Raw genomic sequence first — 21861 nt, 5'->3', positions numbered from 1 at the left:
CATGTTTAATATTTTATCCAGGAAGCGCTCCTGGCTGGGGCCCTGGGAGCTGGTGTGAAGCTGACAGAATGTCAGGCCCCGGAATGGTTGCTCACGGGTGGTGGCGGTGGGACGAGTGTCTGGGGGACAGGAGAATGGTGACGCCAGTTCCTGGCTGCTGGTCTAGACGTCAGTATCAGGGTGGGGGTGGGGAGAACACATCAGAGTTCCGCAGCCCCAGCCTGCACAGAGAGCCCCCCTTCTTGGGGTACAGCCATTGACCTCTGATGCGAACTTGCTTTTTGGGTTCAGCGACTCCTCCAGGTCTCAGTCAATATCAGTGCCTGGGGATTTTCCAGTGGGGAGAAGCCCTTTGGCTCCATGGGGAAGTGGCTAGGAGCTCATCCTCTTATCTGGTTTCCCCCGTACCCAGGGCAAACCATGGAGGAGCACAGAGTGGGAGGGAGGAGGTGGGCAGGAGAACAGCCAGTGCTGTGTGACCTTGGGGTGCCATTGAGCTGGCCGGTTTCTGTGAGTGACAGGGAAGAACCATCAGCATCTTCCTTCCCTCTCTGGCGCGTTGGAGATCTGAGTTAGCGGCAAGCAGTGCAGGATATTGACAGCAATCCCTTCCGTTCCCAGATATTTGTGAAGAACTTAGTGGACAGGAGGGGGAGAGGAGGGAGAAAGACGAAGCTCTGGCCCTAGGGCAGCTGGAAAAATCTGAAGATGGGAGAGGGGGAGGGGAGAGCAGACAGACACAGGCCTTTCATTCTGACCCTTGCGAGGCATGAAATGCCTGATTGTGCCTGTGTCCTGAGGGTTCAGTGGGGCCTGGAGGTCAGGAGGTAGGGGGGAGGGGAGGGAGAGGCTGCTCCATCCCCTAAGCCCCTCGGGAACAAGATCCCCACACATTCTGCCGCAGTCTGGCAAGGCTCTGATAGAAAGGGCTTCTTAGAGAAGGGAGGATGAGGCATGGCCCCAGACCCTGCTCCCACACCCCTTGCCAAGTTTCAGGGCCTGGAGGTTTATCTGTGCAGGACTCAGCCCTGGTTGGGGGCAGGGGCCAGGAAGGAGTGTGTGTGTGTGTGTGTGTGTGTGTGCGCGCGCGCGCACGCGCGCGATTATCCCTCAGCCTGCAACTGGGACACCCCACTGCCCCAGAGCTGGCTGCTGCACGGCCGCTCCCAACTGCTCCTCTACCAGGGCTGCGCTGGAAGGTTCTTCCTGGCGTCTTGCCTCAGCTCTTTCTGCCTCTACTTCTGTGTGATTACTCTCTGTTTTGCTCCCTGGGGGCGAGTAGGGGATTAGATCCCTCATTTCCTGGGGTTTGTGCCGCCTCCTCCACCCAGGAAGAGGCATCCTGACCTGATACGGAAGCCTGGAGGCCTGGTCTGCCTCTCTGGTCCCTTCTCCTGCCCACATACATAGAGGGCTTGGCCGCTATGTAAAGTGATCCCCTCCTATCGGCATCCCCACCATCCACCCACTCATAAGAAGCTGGAAAAGAAGCTTAAAGGACCTCCAAACAACCACGATGGACACCACCAAGCTGCACACCACCAAGCTGCACACCAAAGCGTAGACATTTTACATGTTAGGCGGCCCTCTGCTCTCACAATACCCCCCATCTAGGTCAGCAGTTTGCAAACGCTTCTTACCCCTGGGACTTTTGGTCCAAAGGATATCATGCAGAAGCAGAAAGAAATAAAACTGAGACGACTCCAGCTGCTGTGGTGGGAGCCAGGGGTGGAGGGCCAGGGAGACCTGCCTGCTCTGCACCTTGGAAGCCTCTCCAATCCCTCCCGCCATCCCCTGGGGGCTTCTGAGAGGCCCTGCAGGGCTCCCAGCGCCTGGCAGAGCACAGTTAGAAAAACACTGATCTGCAAAATCTAGTTTCTAACTCCTGGAAGCTGCCAGTCAAAGGGAATGGGGGCCGGCAGAGATAGGAGTGTAAGTGACAGTCCCACAGGTGACAACTTGATGACAAGGGAAGGAGAGGTAGAATGATGCTAAAAAGCAGACATGCAAGCCCGAAGGGTTCAAGGCTGGGGCCATTTAGTTTGGGGGTGACCTTGATTACTCCTCAAGAATCTCCAGGGGCTGGACTCATGCTCAGAGTGGGGGCCTGGGGCATCAAGGGAAGGTTATGCTTGGTGGAAAGGAATTAGATGAGAGATTTCTGCCCTCACCATGGTTAAAATACAAAAATATGGAACAACGTGGGTCTTTGAAGATGAACCCTGAGCTTACTGAGTATGTTGACTCATTCAAAGACCTCATAGCAGTGGTTCTCAGCTGGAGTGATTTTGGTCCCCCCAATCCCAGGGAACATTTGGCAATGTCTGGGGACATTTTTGGTTGTCACAACTGGGGAGAGGGTGCTACTGGCCTCTAAAGGATAGAGAGAGACCAGGGATGCTGCTAAACATCCTATGATGCACAGGACAGTCCCCCTCGATAAAGAATTGCCCAGGGACTTCCCTGGTGGTCCAGTGGTTAGGACTTGGCGTTTCCACTGCAGGGGGGATGGGTTCGACCCCTGGTCAGAGAACTGAGATTCCCCCATGCCATGTGGCACTGCCAAACTTTAAAAAAAATTTTTTTTAATATAAATAAAAATCACTTTAAAAAATTGCCCAGTACAATACATCAATTGTGCTGAGGGTGAGAAACCTTGGTCTAGACTCTAGATGATACCAGAGTCTTTACGGTACCTATTTATTCCCCCCACCAGAATGTGTTCCCAGAAGTTGGAAATAATGAGTCTTCTACTTGTCTACTGCATCTGCCTCTGGACTTTACGCAGAGTAGGTGCTTTACAAGTATTTGTTAGGTGAATGCGTGAATAAATGACTTACCTGGACATGGTAGGCAGCCCTCTTCTTTCAGTCCAGAGCCCAGTTTGCCTTGGGGGAGGCACGTGCTACTTCTTCAGTTTAGTTAATAGATCCTGCAAGGGATCTTGACCCTGGGCAACCCTGGGAGAAAGCTGGGGAGGGCTCACTCGAAAGTGCCTGAGCTGTTGACTCAAAAAGAACAGATGCTCATTTGCAATGCAATTTACATATCACTTGCATATTGCTTTGAATATAATTTGCATGCTGCTCCTTTAAAGTCAAAAGGCACAGATCTCCCGCCTGGTCCTGCCTTTCCCACCTCTGTCCTTCACTGTTTCTTTGCTCACTTTCTGGGGAACATCCACCTGTTGGGCCCACATTTGCTTCCCCAGGGCCTGGCACAAAAAACTTAAGAGACCCATTCATGGTGAGATGCAAAAAAAAAAAAAAAAAAAAATAGCAGACCCCTTGCATTTTGCCCATTTCTTGTGGTCAAGATTCTGGCCTTTGGTGTCCCACATGCTTGAGTTTCAACTCGGCCTCTGCTACTCCACAAACTGTATGATCTTGAGCGAGTTATTTAATCTCTCTGCCCCTCGGTTCCCTCATCTGTGAAATGGAAGTAATGATGGAGCTACTGTGATGATTCAATAAGAAAATCTGTTAAAGTGCCAGGCATCTGGTAGGCACTCAAGAAGTGGTAACTGTTGTGCTTACTATTAAGCCTCGTTTCTTTGAAGCAGCTGTCACCAGGAGGAGCTGCTTTTCTGAACTTCTTGCTCTGCTGCTCATGCCTTAGCTGATCTCTTTTTTCCTTCTTGAAATTCTCTCTGCTCTTGGCTTTTTTTTTTTTTTTTGCGGTACGCGGGCCTCTCACTGTTGTGGCCTCTCCTGTTGCGGAGCACAGGCTCCGGACGCACAGGCTCAGCGGCCATGGCTCACGGGCCCAGCCTCTCCGTGGCATGTGGGATCTTCCCGGACCGGGGCACGAACTCATGCCCCCTGCATCGGCAGGCAGACTCTCAACCACTGCGCCACCAGGGAAGCCCACTGTAATTTTTTTAACCAATGGTTTTAAGTTCCTTAAAACACCCTAAAACAGTTTATGTATAATTGACATGCTACTTTTATATATGATTAAATTTTTATTGAGGCCTAATTTACAATAATATACACAGATTTTCAAGTATATAGTTTTGACAAAAGTATATCCTGTATATATACCACTCCCCCCAATTAAAATGTAGAACATTTTCATCACCCCAGTAAGTTCCCTCATGCCCCTTTCCAGTTACTCTCCAGAGGCAACCACTGTTCTTATTTCTCTCCCCACAGATTAAAATTTGCCTATTCTAGAACTTCATGTAAATGGAATCATTCAATATGTATTCTTTTATGTCTGGCTCTTTTACTAATCATAATATTTTGAGATTTATCATATTCTTACATGCATCAATAATTAGTTCCTTTTTATTGGTGAGTAGTTTTCCATCATATGAATATATCATATTTTTTAATTCATTTATCTGTTGATGAACCTTTGGGTCGTTTCCAGTTTGGGGCTATTATGAATACAGGTGCTATGAACATTCTTGTACAAGTCTTTGTGTGGACATATGTTTTCATTCCTCTTGGGTAAGACCTAGGAGTGCTGGGTCATAGGGTAGATGTATATCTATTTGCCAAACTGTTTTCCAAAGTGGCTGTACTATTTTACATGTAGAAGAGTTCTAATTGTCCACATCTCAATATGTAGTATTTTCAGACTTTATTTTGTTGTGCATCCTGTTGTGCTTTTAGTTTGAATTTCACTGGTGACTGAGGATATTGAACATCTTTTCATTTGCTTATTAGCCATTTCAGTATCTTTTGTGAAGTGTCTCTTCAAGTCTTTTGCCTATTTTTTAAAAATATTTACTTATTTATTTGGTTGCGCCAGGTCTTAGTTGAGGCATGTAGGCTCCTTAGTTGTGGCTCACAGGCTCCTTAGTTGTGGCTTGTGGGCTCCTTAGTTGTAGCATGCATGTGGGATCTAGTTACCTGACCAGGGATCGAACCCTGCCCCTGTATGTTGGGAGCATGGAGTCTTATCCGCTGTGCCACCAGGGAAGGCCCTCTTTTGCCTATTAAAAAAATTGAATTGTTTGTCTTTCTGTTACTGAGTTATGGAACTTATTTGCTTATTCTGTATATAAATCTATATCAGATACATATATTATGATTATTTTGATAATCATATCATCACTCAGTGGCTTACTTTTTTATTTTATGAGGTTATCATTTGATGAGCAGAAATTTAAAATTTTAATGAAATCCATTTTATCATTTTTTTCTTTTATAGCTAGAAATTTTTTGTCCTGAGAAAATTTTTCCCACCCCAAGGCCACAAAGATATTCTCCTATGTTTTCTTGTAGAAGCATTATAGTTTTAGCTTTTTACATTTAGGTCTATGACCTATCTCAAATTAATTTTTGTGCATGGTGTGAGGTGAGGGTTGGGGTTTATCTCATTGCTCCAGGACCAAAACTTTCATGTTCCCATTGAAATGCTTCGATGCCTTATCAAAAATTGATTGTCATTATATGTTTATGAACATATCATTCCACTGATCTATTTGTCTATCCTACACCACTACTATACTATACTATCTTGATTGCTATATCTTTGTAGTAAGTCTTAAAATCTGATAGTGTAAGTTTTCTTTTATTTATTTATTTATTTATTTATTTATTTATTTATTTATTTATTTAATTTCTTTTGGCTGTGTTGGGTCTTCGTTGCTGCACACGGGCTTTCTCTAGTTGCGGCGAGCAGGGGCTACTCTTCATTGCAGTGCACGGGCTTCTCATTGCAGTGGCTTCTCTTGTTGTGGAGCACTGTTCTAGGCGCAGGGGCTTCAGTGGTTGCAGCACACGGGCTCAGTAGTTGCAGCACGTGAGACCTAGAGTGCGCGGGCTTCAGTAGTTGTGGTGCATGGGCTTCAGTAGTTGTGGTGCTCAGGCTCAGTAGTTGTGGCACACGGGCTTAGTTGCTCTGCGGCATGTGGGATCTTCCTGGACCAGGGATGGAACCCATGTCCCCTGCATTGACAGGCAGATTCTTAACCACTGCACCACCAGGGAAGTCTCTGATACTGTAAGTTTTCTAAGTTTGCTCTTCATTTTCAAGATTGTTTTGACTATTTTAGGTCCTTTGCATTTCCACACAAATGATAGAATCAACTTGTCAATTTCTATTTTTTTTATTATTATTTTTATTTTTGGGTGCGTTGGGTCTTTGTTGCTGTGAGGGCTTTCTCTGGTTGCAGTGAGTGGGGGCTACTCTTCGTTGAGGTGTGTGGGCTTCTCAGTAGTTGTGGCACACAGGCTTAGTTGCTCTGCGGCATGTGGGATCTTCCCGGACCAGGGCTCAAACCCTTGTACCCTTCATTGGCAGGCGGATTCTTAACCACTGCACCACCAGGGAAGCCCGTCAATTTCTATTTTTAAAAACCTGCCAAGATTTTGATTATGATGGCACTGAATCTATCAGTCAACATAGGAATCATGACATCTTAACAATGCTGTGTCTTCCAATCTATGAATATGAAGCACCTCTCTATTTGTCTTTTCTTTCTTACTATTTATTTATTTATTTATTTGGTTGCACCAGATCTTAGTTGTGGCAGGAGGCCTCCTTTGTTGCAGCCCGCCGGCTCCTTAGTTGCAGCACGTGGGTTCCTTCGTTGTGGCAGGTGGTCTCCTTAGTTGTGGCTCCAGGGCTCCTTAGTTGTGGCATACAAACTCTTAGTTGCGGCATGCATGTGGGATCTAGTTCCCTGACCAGGGATCGAACCCGGGCCCCCTGCATTGGGAGCGCAGAGTCTTCTCCACTGTGCCACCAGGGAAGTCCCTGTCTTTTACTTCTTTAAGCAATGTTTTGTATTTTTGGTGTAGAAGTCTTGCATATTTTTCATGAAATTTATTTATTAGTATTTTATGGGTTTTTTAATATTGTCAATGGTATTTTTAAATTTTAATTTTCCAGTCGTTTGTTGCCAGTATATAGAAAGACAATTGATTTTTGTATGTTGACAATGTTGCTGTTAAGTTCATTCGTTAGCTCTAATAGTTTTTGTAGATTCCTTAGGATTTTATATGTATACAACCATGTATACAAGTACAGAGTTACTTCTTCCTTTCCAATCATTCTTCCTTCAAGTTGTTTTCTTTCTGTATTGAGCTATAGCTGGGATAACGTTGAGCTAGAAGAATAGATATCCTTATTTGTCCCCAATATTAGGGAAAAAACACTCAATATTGCACCATTACATATGATGCCAACTGTATAGGGTTTTTTCTGAGACAACAGTTATCAAATTGAGGAAATTCCCTTTTATTTTAGTTATCTGAGAGTTTTAAAGGTCATGAATGTGTATTAAATCTTGTCAAATGCTTTTTCTGCACCTATGAAAAATGGTCAGGTAGTTTTTCTACTTTATTTTGTTCATATGATTAGTCACATAGGTTGATTTTGGAATAGCAAACCAACCTTCACTGCTGGACAAAACAGCATCTGGTCATTATTATTAATTACCTTTACAAAAAATATGAATTTGATTTGGTATTTTAAAGAAATTTATTTATTTATTTATTTAGGCTGCACCGGGTCTTAGTTGTGGCACGTGGGATCTTTGTTGTGGCATGTTTAGTTGTGGCATGCAGATTCTTAGTTGCAGCATGTGAACTCTTACTTGCAGCATGCATGTGGGATCTAATTCCCCGACAAGGGATCGAACCCGAACCTCCTGCACTGGGAGTGCGGAGTCTTACCCACTGGACCACCAGAGAAGTCCTGATTTGGTATTTTTGTGTAGGATTTTTGTGCCCCTGTTTACGAGAGATATTGGCCATAACTTGCCTGTCTTGTAATAAGCTTGTCAGGTTTTGGTATCAAAGTTATTCAAGTCTCATAAAACGAGATGAGAAATGTTCTTTTTTTCTCTATTTTCTGAGTTTGTGTAAGGTAGTAATATTTCTTCCTTCAGTGCTTGGAAGAATTTCCCAGAGAAGCCATCTGGGCCTGGAGTTATCTCTGTGGGAAGATTTTAAATGAAAGATTCAATTTCTTTACCAGATGTAGGCCTATTGTGACCTCAAAATTTAGAGTATTCTTGTGATATTTTTGGACATTCCTGTGACATTTTTGGTAATTTGTGTTTTTTTAGAGAAATTTCCCCATGTTACCTAAATTTTCAAATATTGACATGAAGTTGTTTGTAATATCCGCTTATTATTTTTTAACACCTGTGGGGTCTGTAGTAATATTTCCATTTTTATTCCTAATATGACTTATTTTTGCTGCCCCCCCCCCATTATTTTTCTTGCTAGATTTTTATCAAGTTTAGTGGTCTTTCCAAAAACCAAATTTTGGCTTTGTTGACTTTATTGTATTTATTTTTTCTATTTTGTTGATTTCTACTCTTATCTTTATTGTTTCCTTTCTTCTACTTTTTTTTTGGAGGGGTTGTTAATTGTTGTTCTTTTTAAAAATTCTTTAAATGGATGCTTAAATCATTGATTTTGATCTTTTATATTTTTCTAATATATAAATTTAAATCTATACATTTCTCTTTAAGTGTGGTTTTAGCTCTATCCCATTATCATTCAATTCAAAATATTTTGTAATTTCCATTGTGGTTTCTTCTTTGGTCCCATTGGTTATTTAGAGGCTTATTAATTAATTTCTAAACTTTGGGGGAAGGGGGTTTCTAGTTATCTTTTAGTTACTGATTTTAAATTCACTGAGTTCAAAGAATACACTCTGCATTATTTTAATAACTTGAAATTTGTTAAGACTTGCTTTATGGCCCAGCATATGGACAATTTTGTTAAGTGTGAAAATTGATATTTGAGAAGAATGTGCCTTCTGTTGTTGTTAGTTTCCTCCTTTTTTTTAATATATATATATATAGTAGTCTATAAGTGTCAGTTAGGGAAATTTGTTAATTATGCTGTCAAATCATCCATTTCTCTACTGATTTCTAAAATCTACTTGTTCTATCAGCTGCTGAGAGATATATGTTAAAAATATAAACTATAATTGAAGGTTTGTCTATTTCTCCTTTAATTCTGTCAGTTTTCACTTTATATATTTTAAGGTTATATTGTTAGGTGCATATAAATTTAGGACTGTTATGTATTCCTGTTTGATTGGCCCTTTTATCATCATAAAATGTGTGTGTGTTTAGTAGTGCTTCTTGCCATAAAGTTTACTTTGTCTGATATTAATTTAGCTACACCAACTTTATTTTGTTTAGTGCTTGCATTGTATCTTTTTTCATCCTTTAATTTTAACCTTTCCATGTTCTTACATTTAAGATATGTCTCTTGTAAATAGCATATAATTGGATTACTTCTTATAGTTTGACATCTCTCTCTTTTAATTGGAGTATTTAGCCCACTTACATCTCACATAAGTACTAATATAGTTGTATTTAAATCTACCCTGTTCTATTTGTTCCTATATTCTCACTGGCAAAGGTCTCTGATTGCAGTGTGAGGATTTGATTGGAGAAACACTTGAAGAGAAACAAGGATACCAGTTAAGAGATGGTAGCAGTTGTTTGGATGAATAAAAAGAGCAGCGTGGATTAGATTCATAGCAATGGGGATAGAGAGAAGTGGACAAGTTACCTTTCCGGAGGCAGGAAAAACAGAGCTTAGTGATTGGATTTAAGAGTGTGGGGTGAAAGAGAATAAAGAATCAAAGAAGACTCAGATTTCTGGTATAAGCAGCTTGGTGGATGATATTACCATTTGTTTTAAAAATTCAGGAGGAGAAAGAGGATTAAGGGAAAAGATGATGAGACCAGTTTTGGAACAATCAACAGCCTAGTGGGGAGAGGTCTTGCATGCAATTGAATGTACAGGACTGGAGCTTATATCTGAGCTGGAGATATGAAACTGGGAACTGCTAGAATAAGGATGGTAATTAAAGCCATAGAAAGTTAGGGAGTGAGGATAGACGCAGGCCTAGAACAAAAACCTGAGGAACATCTAATAGGTTGAGCCAAGGAGACTAAGAAAAAGTTGTCAAAGAGATAATAAAAGGAAAACCAAGAAGGTGTCGTGTCCTAGAGGCTGGGAGGAGAGTATATTTTAATAAGGGGGAAATAGGTAACTGCTGTATGCTGCTAAGAAGTCGAATTAGATAAGAGCTAAAACAGGGGGGAGTTTCCTGGTGGCCTAGTGGTTAGGACTCTGCACTTCCACTGCAGGGGGCACAGGTTCATTCCCTGGTCAGGGAGCTAAGATCCTGTAGGCCGTTGGGCATGGCCAAAAAAAATAAATAAATAAATCTAAAACAGGTATGCCACAGCATTAGAAAGAGTAGTTTGGAGTTGAGGGGGAGGGGAAGTGTAGCACCAGGTTGGAGTAGGTTGTGGAGTGGGAGGTGAGGAAAGAAGATACATTTAGATCACTATTCCAGTCAGAATAGGCTAGGTTTTGCTATGGCAATAAACCTCCCTCAAATCGCAGTAGGTTAAAGCAGGAATTGACAACATTTCCTGCCAAGGGTCAGCTAGTAAATATCTTAGGATTTGCAAGCTGCAATTACCATCACAGGGTACAGAGACTATAGTCTCTGTCACAACTACTCAACTCGGCCATCTCATGGGAAAGTAGCCATAGATAACAGTAAACAAAAGGGTGTGGCTATGTTCCAACAAACCTATATTTACGAAAATAGGCAGCAGGGTGGACTTGGCCTGTGGGCTGTAGTTTGCTGACCCCTGGGTTAAAGAACTCTGAGGGTCATTGAAATGTGCTGCTCAGATTTCCTTCAAGGAAACCTGCCACGTGGAGCAGAGTTGACTGACAGTCCCAGCTGCCACCCCTACGAACCCTTCACTGCATTTGTATTGAGGCCATGTCTCCCCTCTGCTGCTCAGCCATTGGGATACCAGTGCTGGTCCATTCCTGTGGGACCTGGGACTCTACGAATGGGTAAGTTTGGCTTGGGGACTATCTCCATCAGCCTTTCTTTTTTGTTTGTTTGGCCGCGCGGCATATGGGATCTTCGTTCCCCCACCAGGGATCGAACCCATGACCCCTGCAGTGGAAGTGCGGAGTCTTAACCACTGGACTGCTGGGGTCGTCCTTCCATCAGCCTTTCTGAAAGCTTGTTTTCCTGCCCAATCCTCCTGATTCCTTCTCTCCTCTCAAGGTGTCAGACTTGCCTTGTGGTCTGATGGCTCTCCATGCCTACTCTGGCCCCTAACCCTTTCTCCTTAACAGGTGTTTGCCCCAGTAAATGCTTTGCCCATCTAACCCTATCTAGAACTCTGCTTATTAGAGAAACCGAACTACCACAGCACTGTGGCTTGTTTCTTGCTTGGGCTACATGGCCATCATGGGTTGACATGAGGCTCTGTTTCATATCATCCTCACATCAACGCAGGTTGGTTGGAGCTTCCACCAGCTAGTTACTGATGGTCCCTCTGGCAAGGAAAATGGAGCATGGCAAATTGTGCACCAGTTCTTAAAAGCATCCACCTGGAAGCAACACATGTAAATTCCATCCACTTTTCATTGGCCAAAGCAGGTGACATGGCCGTCCCTAACTTCAGAGGGCAGGGCAGTGGAATCTTACCGTGTGCCCGGAAGGAAGAGACACAGACTAGTGGTGAACTGTCCTAATGACAACTGCAATCGCTCTTCTAGTGGGAGACTTTGAAAGTTTTTTCGATATCAGGAGAGGTAGTTACTAGGAGCGTTGTCAAGCCATGTTCAGGTTCCATATAACATCAAGAACCACCCTTTTTTTTTGGGTTCCTGTCTTTTCAGCTGTGTGTTTTTCTCTAGTAATACTCAGCTGCTTGGATATAGGCACAGTGAAAGCAGAAAGTTGGATTCATTCATTTTTTAAAAAATGATGCCTCCACGTACTATGAAAGCAGAGATTCTGTTTGTTTTGTTTAATGCTATGCCCCCAGCCTAGAACAATGATTGGTCAGAATAGGTGCTTAAGGGTTAAGAGTGGATTCCCTCGGCTCTCATTGCCACTTTCTTAGGGATTACGATCATGTGCGTGTGCGCGCGCGCGCGCGTGTCCTTTCAGACCTTTTTATATGCACAGGCATATACTTTAAAATTAAAAACAGAACATTTATATAGTTTTCTGAAACTCCCCCTTCACCCCAACAGTAGTTTAGTAAATATTTTAAAAGATAGATTCAATATTAGAATTGTTTTGGTTTGCAAGGGACAGAAATGTAATTCAAATTAGTGGGAGGGTTTTATTGATGCACATACTCAATTCCTAGGGACAGCTGACTTTAGGCACGATTGGGTCCAGGTGCCCAAAGTTTGTCTTCATAAATCTTTCACCAATACATGGCTTTGATTTCCTCTGTTTGGCTTCTCAGATCAACTCTTCCATGTGAAGTCAAGGTGACCATGGAAGTTCCAGAGGCACTCCACCAGCTCTTCTTTCTGGGAGACTGGAAAAGTCACAGGGTGTTCTCTAATTTGACCCTCCTTCAGATCACACGCTCTGCCCTAAACCATTCCGTTTGCTTGAGGGAGGATGACTCACTGATTGATCAAGCTGAAGTCACATGCCTCGCTCGGGACTGGGAGGGGAGCCAGCCAAATCGCATGCGAGTGAGTGAGAGAGGAGAGGTTCTCCAGAGAGTGGGAGGTGGCGGAGGGCTGTAGCTGGGAGAAAGGGTGACGGATGCTGAAACAACAGATTTCTGTTGCAAGTGGAGTAATTTTCTCAAAGGAGTCACTTAACATTTGATGAGTACTAATAAACTGCCCCCAAAACTGTTGCACCAGTTTGTATTCTCACCGACAACAATGTCTACGTGTTCTTTGTTATTCTCGCTCCTGTGAACACTGAACATTATTTGTTGTATTAATTTTTTAACAATTTAGCGGACAAAAATGGTAGCTCATTATTGTCTTAATTTGCATTTCCCTGACCCCAGGGAACGTGAGCAACTTTTCATATGTTTCTTAGTCTTTTGCGTTTATTCTATAAATTGTCTTATTACTTTTGCCTTTTTTTTTTTTTTTTTTTGCGGTACACTGTTGTGGCCTCTCCCGTTGCAGAGCACAGGCTCCGGACGCACAGGCTCAGCGGCCATGGCTCACGGGCCCAGCCGCTCCGCGGCATGTGGAATCTTCCCGGACCGGGGCACGAACCCGTGTTCCCTGTATCGGCAGGCGGACTCTCAACCACTGCGCCACCAGGGAAGCCCCTGCCCTTTTTTTAAATTGGGTTTTTAAACATTTTCTTACTGACTTTTAGGAGCTTGTTGTATATTAAGGGTAATAATTAAACTTATCTATGTCTTAAATGTTGCCAATACTCCCAGCTTAGCATTCAATTTTTAACATTGTGGTGCCTCTAACTGTAATCAAATCTGTTGATATTTTTCTTTATGGTTTATGAATTTCATGTCTCATAGAAGTCCTTCCCATCCCCAAATTATAAAAAAATCCTTCTATATTTCTTGCTGGTGCTTTTATAGTTTAACTCTTCACACTTAGATATTTAATCCATCTGGAATTCATTTTTATGTATGGATTTCACTTTTTTTTTTCCATAGATAGATAGCCACTTGTTCTAGCACCGTCTCCTTTCCTTGCTGGTTTGAAATGCCGTTTTTATCCTGTGCTAAATTCCCACGCGGTGGGAGGGGGAGACTGAGAGACATCTCAGAAGGTAAACAGAATGAGCGTGAGGGGGAGAGAGGGATCCAGGGTGACCACTCTTCCTGTCTGGGTGATTGTGTGGAACTGTGAAGTAGGAAGAAGTGCATGACTAGGGAAGGAGAGTGGGGTCCTTAGGTCAATTGGGCATGTTACCTTGAGGTGCTCATGACATGAAGGACATATTTAATAGAAATACATGATAAACCTTTATATTACAATATTCACTATATGCAGACTGTTTCTGGACTATGCTCTTGATCTATTTGCCTATTCATTTACTTGGTCATTCTGAGACAGGCTGGGACCTGGGACCTGGGACCCTTTGCTGCAGTGCTGCAGTGCTTGCACCTGGACAAATGTTTTCTTGAGCCACAGAATACAAGGAAATTATCAAAGACTAAAAATAACTGCGTGCATGCGGAGTTGGGGCAAATTCTGGATAGCAAGTTACAGAAAGACCAAAAAAAACCCCAGCTGACACTTCTGAAGAGCTGGGAGAAAAGCAGGGTACTGCACAGACCCCCTGCACTCAACACCACCAAAGGGGATGGGTAAACCACCTAAGCCCCCCCTCCAGCCTGACCCCTGGATGCACCCCTACCCTCACCCCGTACAAGGAACCAGCCCCCAGCACCCCCAGCCCCCACCGGGAGCGAGCAAGAGAACTTGTTACTTGTTTTCACTCCCCCGTGCTGCAGCAGGGGCCCCAGTCAAGGCTTGCCTGAATTTCTTGACTGGCCTCTAATCAATTTCTACTGGTTAGGGAAGGCCAAGAACACTGGTCAGTATCAATTCTACAAATGTTTGTGAAGGACCTACTATGGGTGAAGACAAATCCTATTCTTACTGTAAAAGCAACTGGTTTTTTTTTGTTTTGTTTTTTTTTGCGGTACGCAGGCCTCTCACTGTTGTGGCCTCTCCCGTTGCAGAGCACAGGCTCCGGACGCGCAGGCTCAGCGGCCATGGCTCACGGGCCAAGCCGCTCCGCGGCATGTGGGATCTTCCCGGACCGGGGCACGAACCCGTGTCCGCTGCATCAGCAGGCAGACTCTCAACCACTGCGCCACCAGGGAAGCCCTATCCTCATTTTTTTAAAGCATTTTTTTTTCTTGATACTCATTTACTCTTCAGATGAATTTTAGAGTTACCTTTTCTAGTTTTCGTCAAAGGAATTGGAATTTTAAACTGGAGTTGCATTGGATTTATAGAGCAATTTGGAGAGAATTGACCAAGGCTTTACCAAAGTCTTCTTCCACTGTGAGAAAGTCTCATATATCTCTCTATTTATTCACGTCTTGTGTGTCCTCGGTAAAATTTATTTTTCTGTATTTCATAGCTTTTATTGCTGTTATGAATAAAATAATTTTTTATAACATTTTAAAATTGGTTTTTGTTGGTAAAAAGAAAGCTATTGATTTTTCTATATTTTTCTTTTAACTGGTCATTTTTTTTTTTTTCTTTTTGCGGTATGTGGGCCTCTCACTGTTGTGGCCTCTCCCGTTGCGGAGCACAGGCTCCGGATGCGCAGGCCCAGCGGCCATGGCTCACGGGCCCAGCCGCTCCGCGGCATATGGGAGCCTCCCAGACCGGGGCACGAACCCGTATCCCCTGCATCGGCAGGCGGACTCTCAACCACTGCGCCACCAGGGAGGCCCTTAACTGGTCATTTTACTAAACTTGCTGATAAGATCTACAAGGCTTCAGTTGAATCATTGACTTTTCTAAGTAGATAATAATAAAATCTGTTTGTAGTGATGATTTCACTCTTTTTCCAATATCTATATCTCATTTCTTTTTTTAAATTTTTATTTATTTATATATATATTTATTTTTGCTGCGTTGTGTCTTCATTGCTGCACGTGGGCTTTCTCTAGTTGTGCCAATCGGGGGCTACTCTTTGTTGCGGTGCACAGGCTTCTCATTGAGGTGGCTTCTCTTGTTGCAGAGCACAGGCTCAAGGCGCTTGGGCTTCAGTAGAGCGCAGGCTCAGTAGTTGTGGCACGTGGGCTCAGTAGTTGTGGCTCATGGGCTCTAGAGCGCAGACTCAGTAGTTGTGGCACACGGGCTTAGTTGCTCCTCAGCATGTGGGATCGTCCTGGACCAGGGATCGAACCCGTGTCCCCTGCATTGGTAGGCGGATTCTTAACCACTGAGCCACCAGGGAAGTCCTATATCTCATTTTTTTTTTCAGATTAACTTTTTTGTTTTATTTGATTATTGCTTCTTTTTATTGACCTTTGTATAGCTTTATTGATGAATAATTGGTAATACAAGAAACCACACATATTTAAAATGTACAATTTGATAAGTTTTCACATGAGTACACCTGTGAAACTAAGTCAAAATAATGAACATATCCATTGCCCCTAGAAGATTCCGTGTGTCCCTTTTTATTTTTACTATTTTTTTTATTTTTTGGCAGCGCCACAAGGCATGTGGGATCCTAGTTCCCCAACCAGGGATTGAACCCACGTACCCTGTGGGAAGCATGGAGTCTTAACTGCTGGACGGCCAGGGAAGTCCCCCTTTTTAATTTCTTGCTCCCACTCTTCTCTACCTCCTTCCCTCATCTCTAGGCAACGACTGGTGTGTTATCTGTCCCCATAGATTAGTTTGCATTTTCTAGATATTATATATATATGGAATCATACAGTGTATACTCCTTTTTTTTTTGGCTGCATCGGGTCTTAGTTGCAGCACGCCGGATTTTCATTGCGGCATGCAGGCTTCTCTCTTGTTGTGGGGTGCGGGTTCTGGAGTGCATGGGCTTAGTTGCCCCTTGGCATGTGGGACTTAGTTCCCCAACCAGGGATCAAACCCGCGTCCCCTGCATTGGGAGGCAGATTCTTAACCACTGGACCACCAGGGAAATCCCAGTATATACTCTTTGTTTTCTGCCTTCTTTCACGTAGTATAATCATTTTGAGATTCATCTATGTTGTTGTGTGTATCAATAGTCCATTACTTTTTATTGCTGAGTAGTATTCCTTTGTATGGGTATTATATTTGTTTATTCACTTGTTGATGGACATTTGGGCTTCCGGTTCTTGGCTATTACAAATAAAGCTGCTATGAACGTTTCCATAAAAGTTTTTGTGTGGTTATGTGCTTTCATTTCTCTTGGGTAGATAACTTGTGAGTGGAATTGCTGGTCGTAGTGTAGGTGTCTGTTTAACATTTTAAGACACTGGCAAACTGATTTCCCAAGTGGTTATACCATTTTACCTTTCCACCAGCAGTATATGAGAGCTCCGTTTGCTACACATTTTCACCAACACTTGGTAGTGTCATAAAAAAAATTTTTTAGCTATTCCAGTATTGATATCTCATTGTTTTTTTGTTTGTTTGTTTGTTTTTAAGAAGAATTCCAGTTTTTTTTGTTGTTTGTTTGTTTTGTAAATTTATTTATATTTATTTTTGGCTGTGTTGGGTCTTCGTTTCTGTGCGTGGGCTTTCTCTAGTTGCGGCGAGCGGGGGCCACTCTTCATCACGGTGCGCGGGCCTCCCACTGTCGCGGCCTCTCACGTTGCGGAGCACAGGCTCCAGACGCGCAGGCTCAGCAGTTGTGACTCACGGGCCTAGTTGCTCTGCGGCATGTGGGATCCTCCCAGACCAGGGCTCGAACCCGTGTCCCCTGCACTGGTAGGCAAACTCTTAACCACTGCGCCACCAAGGAAGCCCTCATTGTGGTTTTAATTTGCATTTCCCTCATGACTGATAATGAGCATCCTTTCATATGTTTATTTGTCATCTGTATATCTTCTTTGTCTAAGTGTCTGTTCAAATCTTTTGCCCTTTAAAAAAATTAGCTTGTGGGAATTCCCTGGTGGTGCAGTGGTTGGGAATCCGAGTGTCAATGCAGGGGACACAGGTTCGATCCCTGTTCTGGGAGGATCCCACATGCCGCGGAGCAACTGAGCCCCTGCGCCACAACTACTGAGCCTGTGCTCTGGAGCCCGTGAGCCACAGCTGCTGAGTCCGCGTGCCACAACTGCTGAGGCCTGCACGCCTAGAGCCCATGCTCCGCAGCGAGAGAGGCCACAGCAATGAGAAGCCGTGCACCGCAACGAAGAGTAGCCCCTGCTTGCCGCAACTAGAGAAAACCCGCGTGCAGCCAAAATAAATAAATAAAACAAAAAAATTAACTTGTTTGTTTTCTTATTATTAAGTTTTGAGAGAGTTCTTTATATATTCTGGAAAAAAGTCCTCTATCACGTACATGCTTTGCAAATACTCTCTCCCAGTCTGGGGCTTGTCTTTTTTTTTTTTTTTTTTTTTTTGCCGTACGTGGGCCTCTCACTGGTGTGGCCTCTCCCGTTGCGGAACACAGGCTCTAGACGCACAGGCTCAGCGGCTATGGTTCACAGGGCCAGCCGCTCTGCGGCATGTGGGATCTTCCTGGTCCGGGGCACGAACCCATGTCTCCTGCATCAGCAGGCAGACTCTCAACCACTGCGCCACCAGGGAAGCCCTGGGGCTTGTCTTTTTATTCCTTTAACAGTGTCTTTCAAATAGCAGAAAGCCTTAATTTTAATAAAGTCCAATTTTTCAATTTTTCCTTTTAAAGTGTTTTATCTAAGAAATCTGTACCTAACCCAAGGTCGCAAGGATTTTCTTCTATGTTTTTCTCTAGAAATTTTATACTTTTAGGCTTATGTTTAGGTCTAGGATCCACTTTGAGATAACTTTCATATATGGTGTGAGGTATTTAATTTTATTTTGTATATGGATATCCATTTCTCCAGGACCATTTGTTGAAAAGACTATCCTTCTTCCCCTAGACTGTCTTTGCAGCTTTGTTAAAATTCAATTGACCATATATGTGTGGGTCTGTTTATCGACTTTGTATTCTCTTCCTTTGGTCTATTTGTCTATCTTGATTCCAACATGCACTTCCTTGATTGCTATAGCTTTCTAATAACCTTGAGTTTACATAGTGTAAGTTCTCCAACTAGTTTTTGTTTTTAAAGAATGAGGCAATTTATTAACCCAGCATTTGTTCTAATGCTTCTCTTTGGCAGATGCCCCCATCTGGCAATTCTGTCTAGATCTCTCTGTCCCTGAGGTGTCAGCTTGCCACCCCCATCTTGGTCCTTGTCTACCATTTTCAGCCCTTCCAGGGCTTGGAGGACCTGACAGGCCACACTCTTGGAACCCTGCTGAAGTGGCTAGACATGATGTGGTTTATGTCCCCATAGATGTTGGTCTTGGAGCCAACCTAGCACAGCCCTGGAGATAGAGGTGCAGCACTGTGGAAGCCACTCTTATGTAGAACCAGGTCTCATTGTAGTGAGCAAGCTCTTTATGCTTGGCCAGCTTGGTGGTGTTCACCCATTTAGGGACTTTCAGCTTCCCAGACTTTTTGAGGAAAGCTGTCAGAGCCCTGATGAACTCCTGCTGGTTCATGTCTTTTACAGTAACCCTAGGCAACGTCTTCTACAGTAACTTCAGGCACCCTGTGGCTTCCTTGCTGCCAGCCAGGGGGAAGGGCTCTCCAATGTTTTCCCGTCCTTCCGTCCTTCCGTTTCAAAGTTGTTTTGGCTATTCTAAGTCCTTTGTATTTCCTTAAGATTTTTAGAGTCAACTTTTCGATTTTTACAAAGACCTGTGGGGAATTTGACTGGGATTGTGTTGAATTTATAGATCGACTGGGGGAGAATTGATATCTTAAAAATATGGAGTCTTCTGACCCATGAGCATGGTATGTCTCTGCATTATTGATTCTTCTTTAATTTCTCTAAGCAGTGTTTTGTAGTTTTCAGTGCACAGGTCTTATATATCCTTTGTCAGACTTATTTCTAAGTAGTTTGTATTTTTTGATGCTACTGTACGTGGCATTTTTTAAAATTTCAATTTCCAGTTGTTCATTGCTAGTCTATAGAAATATAATTGAGTTCATATATTGATCTTATATCTTACAGTCTTGCTAAACTCATGTATTAGTTCTAGTAGCTATTTTTTAGGTTCCTTCAGATTTTCTGCACGGACGTTCACACTGTTTTCACATATAGACAGTTTTACATCTTCCTTTCAGTTTTAGATGTCTTTTTCCCCTTGCTTTAGCACACTGGCTAGAGCCTTCAGCACAATATTGAATTGTGATAATGGGAGTGACATCCTTGCTTTGTTCTTGATGTTAGCAGGAAATCTAGGGTCCTTTTAGGAAACTTCACACTTTGAGTGGCTCGCTCTATGGGGTCCTGGATTCCTCATCTCTATTGGGTTTTCCTATTAGTACAATGTAATCTGCTTTAAAGCTTCAGTATATTTTTTCTCTGTCATTTCAGAGGGATGGTGTGGTAAACGTACATAGCCTTCCTGAATCAGAAGTCCAGTGTTAGGCTCTTGCCAGGCAAATGTAACCACAAAAGACTGAGGGTAGTCAGTTAAGATGATCTGATAAAGCAGAGACCCTGGGCTGAAAAAGGAAGAGAATGAAGACAGAAGGGAGCTGATGGATGGGGAAAACATCACCGGGTCAATCGACAGAGATTGAAGAACAGTTGTCTGAGGAATAATTGAACAAAAGGAGCAGAAGACGAGGTCAGAGAGGAAAATGTGAGCACTTCCAGGTGACGACAATGTACGGGATGTGAACGAGGGTGCGGGCGGAGGAGGAAGTGATTAGACATGTGAAGGTGGTAGACCGGAGAGGCTGGGACTTTAGAGTTACCCAGGGTGCACTAGGGGCTGGGATGCCAAAAGGCTTCAACAGATGGAAGGCAAGGTCAGTGGACAACACCAGTGAGGGGGGTAGAGGGTGGCACAGGTAGGTGCAGTAGGACTTTTGCAAGAAAATGAGAGTCATGGAAGCAGTCATGGGGAGCTAGGAAGGACCTGACCCCACCTCCCAACCCTGGCCCTACTTCCTGACCCTGAGGTTGGGGATGAGGCTGAGTGGGTGGCTGCCCAGAGAAGGGGTGACAGGACCAGCAATGACCCAGGGGAGGTGCAAAACTTTCTCCCCACTTCTTGGGTTCCCAGCACCCCTACCTCTGGTTACACTTGGGGATTCAAGTTCAGCCTTGACCCAGAACGCAGGAGCAACAGGGCTGAGCTCAGCCAGCCAGCAGCGTGGAGGTAGAAAAGAGCAGGGACTTCTAATTCCTTGGGGGACTCACTTCACTTCCCTGAGCTTCAGTTTTATCCACTTTAAAATGGGATTTTAGGGAATTCCCTGGTGGTCCAGTGGTTAGGACTCGGTGCTTCCATTGCAGGGGGCCCAGGTTCTATCCCCGGCCAGGGAACTAAGATCATGCAAGCCATGCGGCACAGCCAAAAAAAAAAAATTTTTTTTAATTAAATGGGATTTTATATACACAGAGAATTAAATGAAATAATGTCCTAAGTGCCGAAGAATGGCCCCAATTATGATGATCTTATATTCCTCAGGTTAGACTCTGATTTCCCTGTTTCCCTACAAGGAGCTCCCTGATCTTGACCAGAAGCCCACTCACCCCTGACTCAAGCTGAATCTGCCCCACCCCTTGAGAGTGAAGAGCTGGAGCCTCATCCCTCAGGGCTGCCTCAGAGCCTTGAAGGTGGTCCCTGAACCACAGGTTCTTACAACCTCTAAGATGCTTGCATCAGATTTAGGGCTGGACCTGGATGGAGGCTGAGCAGCTTTCCATCTGCCGCAGGACAAGGAGCAGAGGCTGCAGGTCTTGGGAACAGAGGGAGCAGGAAGCAAAGCGTGCGCTCCAGGCCACCGATTCGGCCTGGGCCAGGCGCCTGGGGGGGGCGGGGAGGGGCTTTGCTGGTCTCACAGGCGTGGGAGCAGGGCTGCTCACCTAGGGGACTGGCAGTGACAGAATACATGGATGGCTACTCTGTGTGAAGCATCTCCCCTCTGCGCTCTTCCTGTTTTCTAGATCCAGAAGCAGAGAACCCCGGAGTGACTTACCCAAGCACTTAGTGGGAGCAGTTATGGGGTGTGGTCTCTGTGCCTATGGCTCACTCCCCTCTCCATCCCTGCCTTCGTATCCACCTCGGGAGAGCAGGGGCTGGCTTCTGTTTCCTCTTACCTCCCAACATCTAGAAGAGGGTCCTGCTCCTCGTAGGTGCTCAGTAAATATTTCTTGACCATGGAAGGACTGTCGGGCACTGTGCCAAGTGGCTTATATCTGCGCATGCTCTCTCTAATCCTCCCAGGCGCATTTTACAGATGAGGAAACTGGGGAACAAAGAAGCTAAGTGAGCGATTAGGTATGAGAAGGGATCTGGGTGTGAATCCTGCCTCTGCCACTAATTAGCTTTGCGTCCTTGGGCAAGTCACTTAACTTCTCTGAGCCTCGGTTTTCTCATCTGAGAGTGGCTCATGTCATGGGGTTGGTGC

At 44.2% G+C, this 21861-nt stretch overlaps 1 pseudogene; it reads right to left on the bottom strand.

The window, feature by feature from the left end:
- Positions 1 to 71: 71 nt before the first annotated feature.
- LOC132478494 (small ribosomal subunit protein eS19-like) lies at positions 72 to 21657 on the bottom strand (annotated as a pseudogene).
- Between the last annotated feature and the right edge of the window lie 204 nt (positions 21658 to 21861).

This window comes from Mesoplodon densirostris, chromosome 18 (assembly GCF_025265405.1).
Source record: "Mesoplodon densirostris isolate mMesDen1 chromosome 18, mMesDen1 primary haplotype, whole genome shotgun sequence".
NCBI classification, from domain to species: Eukaryota; Metazoa; Chordata; class Mammalia; order Artiodactyla; family Ziphiidae; genus Mesoplodon; species Mesoplodon densirostris.
Note: the sequence above shows the minus strand (reverse complement) of the source record. Positions and strands in the feature narration are given on the sequence as shown.